General features: G+C 38.0%; 1 protein-coding gene across 2 annotated transcripts in view; it reads left to right on the top strand.

The window, feature by feature from the left end:
- The window catches only part of ZSWIM6 (zinc finger SWIM-type containing 6), a 113,987-nt gene that overhangs the window by 1,412 nt on the left and 103,071 nt on the right, over window positions 1–9,504 (top strand). Inside the window, exon 1 of one of the 2 annotated variants that reach the window (XM_071802415.1) lies at window positions 39–114. The exons of the other annotated variant lie outside the window; for it this stretch is intronic. The gene's annotated coding sequence lies outside the window, so the exon portion shown is untranslated. Of the gene's footprint in view, window positions 1–38; window positions 115–9,504 lie in introns of those variants that run through there. 2 annotated transcript variants of the gene reach the window in all.

Below are 9,504 nucleotides of genomic sequence, written 5' to 3'. Positions count from 1 at the left end.
TACCCCCCCCCCTCCTCTTCCTCCCCCCCCAGCCCCGCCGCCTGCCGCTGCTCTTCACCCGCTGCGGGCGCCCCTGGTTAACTCCTCCCTGCCTGCGTTTAAAGGGCTGCAGAGGTGGGTACCCCCCTACTTTTGGGGTGACTGTCTGCCCGGGAGAGGCTCCCCCGTGAATGGGGGAGAGATTCTCCCTGTCAGACAGCCCTCCTTGCCGGTGGGTAATACTCTTTGTGCGACCCGGCCACTTTGTTCTCGTTTTCGTGTTTGTGTCTTTTATTATTTTCCCCCCCCAGTTTTCTGTCGCTTCCCCTTCTCCTCCCCTGAAAAGGGGAAGCCAGACAAAAGAAGCTGCTGCTTGCCTTTTGTTAGCGGTGGCGGCTCGGGGTTGGGGGAGACGCCGGAATTCCCCCCACTCCCCCAAACCCCTCAAAAACACTGGGCCCTGCCCGCTGTGGGTTTGACTTGGGCAGCTTGCAAACGTGCCATCAGTTTTTTTCCCTGAAGGGAAGCCGTGTCCCTGCTCCTAGGCTCAGTGCCCTGCCCTTCTGCCTAGGGGCAGTTCAATCTTTTTTTTGTCTTTTTTTTTTTTTTTTTAATCTAATTAACTTTCTTATAAGTTTCATTTTCTGGCTTTCTCTTTCTAAAGGTCTGAGGGAGATCTGGGGTTCCTCAGGACTGGCAAAACCAGAAGTAGGGCTTTTTTAGTTTGGTTGGCAGCGTTAAGATTTTTTTTTTTTTCTGCTTTTGCTTGCACTTTATTCTGCTTGCAAGCAATGAGGAATGACAGGAGTGCACATAGGGAGGGTTTCTTGGCTGATTACGTTTAAACCAGGAATTCACTGTGAAAATAAAGCCAAGGGGCGATAAATAAAAGATGCAATCTTCTCTAGGAGACAGACACCCAGTGTGGACTTTGCTTCATTTGCTTTCAGCAGTGGAATAGGCCTCAGTGAGCAGTTGTGAAAGAAAAAAAGTAACTTTTTGTATGGCTTCGAAAGGGGAAGGGTGGGCACTGAGTAATGTTGGCAAGGGTCAATGTGAAGAAAGAAAATATGCATAAATACAACTGAAGTGTTGACTGCTGCTTCTGGAGCTCTTAAACGCATTCCAAACAAATGCTATACCTGCTGCTGAAAATACATTTTCATTTGTGGCTTTTTTTTTCTCCAACCTTATGTGAGCCTCTTTTGGAAGGCTGTGCAAAAATAGTAGTGGAAACTGGTGATATGAAACATGTCAGTTGTTCTGACGGAGGCTTTTGGCTTGTCTGGCAAGGGTGTTGTGGAGCACTTGGTTAAGCTGGGTCCTGCTGTAGGAAAGCTCTTGTGTAACTTGGGTAGGTAGCCGTGTCATTAGGACTGGCTCTTGCTGTTTAGATATTCCTTGTGAAGCAGAAAGGTACAACTGTTAAAGCAAATTCAACTGGAGTGAGTTATATTGGGTGGAGAATGAAATTGGTTCCATATAATATGACTGAATATGTAGCATTGAGGAGAACTTACTGTTGAGTGTATGTAAGTGCGTGTTTAGTGGCCATATAAATGTGGACTTATGTTCTTTGCTGTATGAGTAATGGAAACTCTGTAAATGTTTACTATTGTACTATGGAAAAGTGCAGTTATTGGACAAAGTACATTTTATTACATATCAGTTCCAACAGCCTTACTTGTAACAGTAACTATTACTATAAACAGGGAATGCAGAATTTGATTTCTGAGGGAGACACATATATTTCAGTTCAGTGGTAGTTAAGTGGAACCACTTGCTTCTGGATTTTGTTTTTTTTTTTTTTTTTTTTCAGTCTAGCTGTGAATAAACAGACAACTTTAGCATCATAACTCATTTCAAGCAGGAGAATTTAAAAAACCTTGTGTCTGTGCTCTGCTAAAAATCCTCATGTCATCCTGCTTTGTAGAACCTCAGCTTCATCTCATGGGTGTAATGAAAAGAGAATTCTAAATAAAAGGAAGATGACACATTTGTGATATACACTAAAAATGTTCATAATAATCAAACAGTAAAGTTTCTGCTAGCCTATTTTGAAGTGGAATGATGTTGTCCCAGCCTAATAATTAGCATCACTTAATTTTGAAAGATTTTTCACCAGAGAAGTTTGCTTCAGAATTCCATTTCCATCTAAATTATTGGTGGTTTTGTAGCTTTTTGATATGTTTCAGTTGAATGAGAAGGATTTGCTTTTCAGTCTATTTAAAAAAAATACAAAATGTGGTCTCCTAAAGCAAACCTTTTTTAACTGTGTAAAACAGAGCTTTTCTACCATACATGCTTTTCATTTATTTCAAACCAACTATTTTTAGTAAAAATTACATTCTAAACATGAAAACACTTTGTGAGTAAATACTGCAATCTGGAAGGAAAAGTAGAAATTGGCTGTGTTTCCTTTGGCCAAGTTTGTGAAGATGCCAGGAGACAGCAGACCGTTTTAGATGGTGAAGTGACTATTTGGTTTCTGAGGTTAGTCCTGAATTAGTATACGGTACTGTATTGTCGTCACAGCTCTGGCTGTCAAGGTTAGAAAGAGGTGTGATCCCTCAGTAGCATAGCTGACCTGAAGAGAACCCTTAATGCAGCTGTTCTAGGAGAATTAAAAAAACCCTTGCCTCTGCTGGTGTAGCTCTTCTTGCTTGGGGAAAGATGGAGACTGTCTTCACTGTAGTATTATAAAGCTTGGCTTTCCTACTGTACCTTTGTCCATGCTCTAAGTACTTGAAATGGTGTGTTGTGGTTTTTTTTTTTTTTGATATGTTGTATAAGTACTCCTAGACTATCCTGGTCTGTCTGTAATTTGAGGTTGGTTAGTCTTTGTTGTGTAGACCCTGCTTGCTCATACAGGACTTCCTTTAGGGTGTTACACTCCTTTCCAGGGCAGCATAAGGGTTTGTAATCACAGTAGTTGTGCCTCTTAGGTGTGAATGACAAGGGAGTGAGTTGGAGGGACGAAACTCCTAGGGAAGGAAAATAATGTAAAGAATTGACTGGCACTTACCACAGAATTTAATGTTAGTATTGTTAGCTAGAAAACTGCCTTGTCTGTGGAAGAGGGCTCAGCTGAACAGCATCATCCGTGTGGAATCAGAGACTTGTTTTTCTGAAGCCTCTCAATGATATGTGATCAGAGGGATGTAACCAAAATACTTTTACAGAAAAACAAAGTCAGATTTCTTAAATGTGACATAATAGTTGGAGCTCCCTAGGTGCTTTTTTCATTGATTCTTAAATGAAGTTAAAGACTTGGTTTTTTTCCCCCAATTTTTCTTCTAATGAGCAATATTTATCTTCTGACTCAGAGGTACTTTCATCATCTATGGTTACCGCTGATTACTCCTCCCCCATATTTATTTATTTATTAAAAATATGAGCTAAAAGTCGGTGATTGCTTTCAAAACCAGGAAGAGCTATTTTTTTCACCAGGAAGAAGAAACAGCTTTACAAGATTGTGTTGGTAACTGCTGAATGTAATTCTGGTGGAATATGTGTTGTACTCAGCAAATTTCTGATATTTTTAGTGGACAGTTATTCTAGTTAATTTTTTTTTGTTCTTTCTAGCCATTTTTAGTTGAAATAATGTGAAATTGTGGAGCGAGTAAAACAAATACAGTTTCTTCCAAGGCTTAGTTGTTTTAGTGCCAACAGTATGATGTGAGACACCTTTCTGTTGATAATATCACACCAAGTATTTTATTAGCAAAACTGGCACAAACATTTTTGTGCTGCAAGTTGGAATGTGTCTTCTAGTAGGTACGATGATCTTCACTGTTACATGTGACATATAGCAAATTGTTGATGAAACCTGTAGGACACATGGATTTAGTAAAAGATTGTTTATTTAAAGCAAGTAATACTAAATTGTGTGACAAAATGAGGGCTGTCATTTTTGGAGATGCACACACAGTGTTTTCCATTAACATCTTCTTATCCTGTGATACCAAATTGTCCTGGTACATGCAGTGACCTTTTTCCAAGGGGAAAAGGTTGTGTTAAATTCTGTCTGTTTGAGGAGGATAAGTTTATCTGCTGACATACTGAAGCAACAAGCATGGTTTCTTCCACAGTCAGCCTGATGTTGGGTTTTGGTTAGGAATGTGTGACTAAAACAAGTAATGCAGAATTTGTTAATAAGATAATGTGGGTAAACAAACGATGTCTGACTTTTTGCTGGACTTTTTTTGACTTAGTTCCAAGATTGCTGAAGTCTTGTGAAAATATCTTCATTGATTCCAGTTTCAGTTTACTTGAAGGAATAACTACCAATATTTCAAAATTTCTCAACAGAAACAAGTAAACTTGTTTTTAAATACTTTTTTCCCGGAAGGGGAAATGTGTGAATGTATTCTAATTGCCTTGTTAGATTTCAAATGCAATGCATTAATTAGAGAATGCAGAAGCTATTTTGATTGCGCGTGCATGTGTGCTCAGATGTACTATCCTTGACCTTGAATAATTTCTTTGGAAACCCAAAAAAAAAAAAAGAGAAAAGGAGGAAGAAAAACTTTCCTTCAGGACCACATCACTAAACGTGGAAAATTTTGTAAACTGGCTCATACGTTTTTTCAGTCTTTCTAAAAACAACTAATCTGAATTTCAAGAGAAAGTAAACATTTTAGAGTGATTTCAATATATGAAAATGGAAGTCTATACTACTGATATAATTATGAGTAGTGGGATAAAGATAAATGTAATAGGACAATGCCAATACTGCCCTATGTTTTATTTTTTAAGGAGAAAATTAATATAAATCAGTTCTCATCACAGTTTTAAAAACAATGAATCTTCCTTTATAGAAGAGTTTTATATTGGATTGACCTAAGAAAATTTTTGCGTTGTCTGTTTTAGGTCAGTTTTTGTGTTTCATTTTTCCCTTAATTTTAAGGCTTTCCTCACTTCCAAGAGAACAGTTTTCATTTTCGAAGCTTGCTTTCTGTTTTAGAAAGTGATTCAATCTCTGTATCTGATCAGATGTTTATGTAGCAATTCTTGAATTTGAGCCAGTGTCAAGCCAGCAGTTGATGCCTGTTTTCTCTCTCTCTGCCTGTACTTGAACTTTCAGAGATGAACAATTAATTAAAAGCAAAATCTGTGTGTGAGGATAGGCTGGAACTATTTAGGAGTCAGCACAGGACAAATGAGTTTCCTTAAAAATCAATTGCCAGTTGCTGCATTTTGCCTGATCATTTGCTTTTTTAAATGAACCTGCTAAAATTGAACCCTTGCATAAGACTCTGGTAAAGTTCTAATTAAAAAGTATAGCCTACTACACTGAAAAGAAGTATATTATCACATGCAGCACTTTTTACTGGTGAAGGATAAAATATATTAGATGTCATGCTCTAAGATATTCCTGCATGGCTTCAATTTTACTGTCACCTGCTATCTAGGTAATCTAGTTGTTGTGTCAAGACAAATTGTGTAGCTCTGTAGCAGTGTAGCAAAATATGAATACAAAGCTATGGTAGTATACCAATGCAGCTGACATCCCTTAGCTTGCTTTCTTTGCAGCTGTTTTTCTTTGGGGATCAGGTGGGAGAATTTACTGCATCTTTAAAAACACAAAACAAACAAACAAACAAAAAACCCAAAATACGACATTATTTTAACTGACAAAAACTATCCTAATTTATGAATATCCTGTCTGTGACAGGAACTAATTTTAAATTTTAAAAAGCTTTTATGTGCAACAAGGGTACAGATTCAATGTGAATTCTGATTGCCTGGAATACAGTCAGCCTGACAGCATGTGAATACTTGAGTACTGTCCAACAACTGCACTTGTTCTGGGAGATCTGTCTCCTTGAACTTCCAGTTTCTCCTCTCAGTTCACTATCTAAGGCTACCTATGTAAAATGCTTCTCTCAGCTGGAGTTGTGTGCAGCTTTTGATACGGCTTCATAACCTTCGGTGACCTGGATCACCAGTGAGGTCGGCTGGTACTGTATGCTGGTTTGCATTCTCCTTCTAGCTACAAGCCAATTACCATGATTTATGTGATGCCCTTACTGTGCATTGCCCTGCTGTCCTCTGACAAAGCAGCAATGTGCATCCAGTGTTTGTTGCCGCTGCCTTCCTATTGAAGGATAGGGTATCTAGAAAACTTGTGATGTAAGTCACTGTCTTAAAATGTTATTTTCTGACATAATTTTGCAGATGTGCAAACAGACCAGAGGAGCGTAGCTTTCTAATAGTAGCTACAGTATAGAGAATTCCCTTGTGGTTAAATCAGAACTGATAAAAGACCTGCTGTAGGAGCTGAGCAGTTGCGCGAAATACTTTTTTCTGTTTTGACACAACTCAGTATAGGCTGAAGTGTCTCCTACTGTGTGCTTTTTACCAACACTTATTAAGCCCTCCTGAAGAATGAAAAACAAATTGTGAAAGGGGACTCTTCAACAGTGTTTAAAGTGTATTTTAAGGCAATTGTGATGCGCACTGTCACCTGCTTTAAAAAGGAAAGCTTAATTTTTTTTTCTTCATTATTTTTTACTCTATCCTCCTTGCTGCAAGTGAGTGCATTTGACAGCCTTGAAATATCTGGAAATATTTGCTTTGGAAATGCATGGGCAATGACTGAGAAAGTCTGACATTAATTGGTAGGATGCAGTAAAACCTGTCAGTAAGTTTAAATCTACACCAGTACAGCTAGCTGATCAGATAAATCGGAGGTTCATTTAATAAATTAATGTGCTAAAAATTCAGGTGACTTACATTTTGTCCTGCTGTATTTAACAATCTGCCTGTTTACATAAGCCATCTTTCATTGTTAATTGGTGTCAGACCTTCAATACGTTGTGGGATTGTTGGAAAAAAAAGTGAGTGAAAAATGACATAATAGGAAGAAATTTCATGGAAGTAGGTGTTAATATATATCTTTATTATGCCTTTTTTGACAAAAGTTGATTGTATTCAAATGATCATTTTAAAGGCTGGGAAAATCAAATGTTGCATAGCTGTATGACTTCTAAGAAATTAGATACTTTGTTGTATGCATGCCAAGTTTAACTGCTAACTGGTTACTGACAGCCAGTAGTAATGCAGATACAGTGCAGGGAGTGTGCAGCTGACTGCAATGTTTAATTTATATTGACTAATGAAATAAAGAACATTAGAACATTGAGGCACTTACAATTGGATAGACTTGTTTTATAAAGTGTGAGGCAAATTTACAGTCTGTAGTAGAGGATCAAGTTTCCATGTATTCTGATTACTTTTGTATTTTTAAGCTTGTGCTAGAAGAAAAGTTTTGTGTTAAAGATTTTTACCAGCACTGCTTCTCTTGGATTTGTTTCCTTATGCTTAAAGTTTGACTCTTTTTTTATGCTAGTGGCCTGCCTTCTCGCTGCATAGTAGTGTTCTGCTATGTGTGCAAGGCATAGTGGCAGCACAGACTCTCTTTGGCACATCAGCTCCTAGCTTACCCTTGTCAAAAGCAGCTGGTGAGCTTTGTTATCGGTATTTATTTCTACATTCAGCTTTGGTTTTGTCTGGCTTAAAGGTTATAGAGCACCATTCCATATTAAGTGATTCATGATAGGATTCATTGTACATTTATGGAAAGTATAAATGAATACAGGTAGTGTGGTCTTCAGGGTTTCATATGCTTGGTGGTTTTGCTACTCATCTGCAGCTTTTCCTATGAAAGTACAGCAGATAAAATGTCTATGTTAAGAATTCGTTAACCAGTATGTCTATGGGTAATCTTCCTGGAATCTTCTGGAAAACGTAAGCAAATCAGCAAAGTTGAGCAGAGAACCTTACAGTAAGCTATTGATTACTTGCACAGCAGTTGCCTCAATGAAGTACTTATTCTGCTTCTCCTGTGTGTTGGAATACAATGCTCTGCTTTGGAAGGGTAAAAAGTAGTCTTAGTAAAGTATGTGTTTGCATATATACAAAGCTTGCTTCAGTGACCACATCAAGCATGGCTTGTGCTTCTTCAAGACAATACTGCTGTGTTTGTTGATATTAGGTTCAAGAACAGGAAAAAATCGATAGTCCAAATGAATTGTTTAACACATTAGCTAAAGAAAGGAAACCTTGAACACTTTTATTCAGAAATACTATGTTACGAGCAATGACAACTGGGACAACTGGCTGTGCTGCTGCTGCTGTTGTACATGTGAAATGAGTCTCAGTTGCTCCATTGATTTAGGTTGTAAAGTGAAACCTTGCGAACTGACTACAATTAGTGTCTTGGGGATAAAATATAAAGTTCATTATATTCCATATCTGTGTCTGGATTTAGTGTAGCTTTATTGCACAGAGGCATGGAACTTCATTTTTCTGCTTCTAGAGCAGGGGGATGAGGATGACATAGAATGTGTAGCTGTTTTTTAGCTTTTATTGCAAGCCATGGTAGATGAGAGAGACATCCCTTGGCTTTCCTGGTCAAATCTAAATGCATTAATTGAGGTGCCTTCAGCTAAATGTGCTACCAATGCATGAATTGTAGGCAGTGACTAGGAACTGGGCTTGATGTAACAGATACCGTGGCAGTCTTATGAGATAAGGAAGCTGAGAATAACTTGATTAGTGCTTCTTAAAAGTTTTAGAAGCAGCATAGCATGTAGTTTTACTGGCAGTTCTCAGTGAGCAAAGTACGTTGTCATGTATCCTGGCAATAATTTACAGGCTTGATTTCTAGGTAGTTTTGTGATGATAAATGTAAGTGGCTGTTTGGTAGCAGTGGAGAAGTGTTTAGGAGTAAACAAGAGTTTGTCTCATTGAATAAGATGTACCTGAAGAGAAGAGAGGTACTAAAATGCTGAATTGACCTTTATAGATGAGAGGCTAGGAAGAGACGCAGGGAAGTGGTGGTGCTTGAGATAAGGCAAAAGTCAAAGACCTCAGCAGATCCCTGAAGAGGTGTATTTAAGGAGGATATAGTCCAAATGACTGTTTCCTCTATATGGTCTACTTTAAAGGGCTATTAGTGAAGGCATAGAAGCTGTAGATTCTTTCCTACAAAATGAAACAAAGCTTTCAAAATGGGAAGCAGGTTAGCAAACTAACTTAGCCTTCCTCCAGTTTTTGAAACTGTGAAATATGTTTAAGTTATGAAGTGGGTGTTCTCTCAACTCTCTTTCCAACCTTACATCCTAGTTTCAATTTTATAAGATGTATCTGGTGCACAAAGGAAACTGCTTTTCCGAAAGTGCTGACTTTGTTTGAAGGATCTATGTTGGACTGTACTTTATCAGAAGCAGAAGCTATTTCTATTGAGTCATGCTGGAGGTTCCACCATTACAGTGGTAAAACAAACCCACTTCATTTCTGTACAGCTGTTTGAAACAGATTTATTCATAGAGTTAAATATGCCTTGATAAGATCACAGAATATGACTGAATTTATTTTACTATAAGCCGTGGTAAAGTTATAGTTTAATTCTCCTCAGCAGACAATAAATGGCTTAATTTGAAAGCAATGTTTATTGCAAAATGAGGAGACATGTTTTCTTATCTTGTTTTTCCCACAGTAGTGAATATTTATGGTACC

The sequence above is a fragment of the Patagioenas fasciata genome, chromosome Z, assembly GCF_037038585.1.
Source record: "Patagioenas fasciata isolate bPatFas1 chromosome Z, bPatFas1.hap1, whole genome shotgun sequence".
NCBI lineage: Eukaryota > Metazoa > Chordata > Aves > Columbiformes > Columbidae > Patagioenas > Patagioenas fasciata.
Note: the sequence above shows the minus strand (reverse complement) of the source record. Positions and strands in the feature narration are given on the sequence as shown.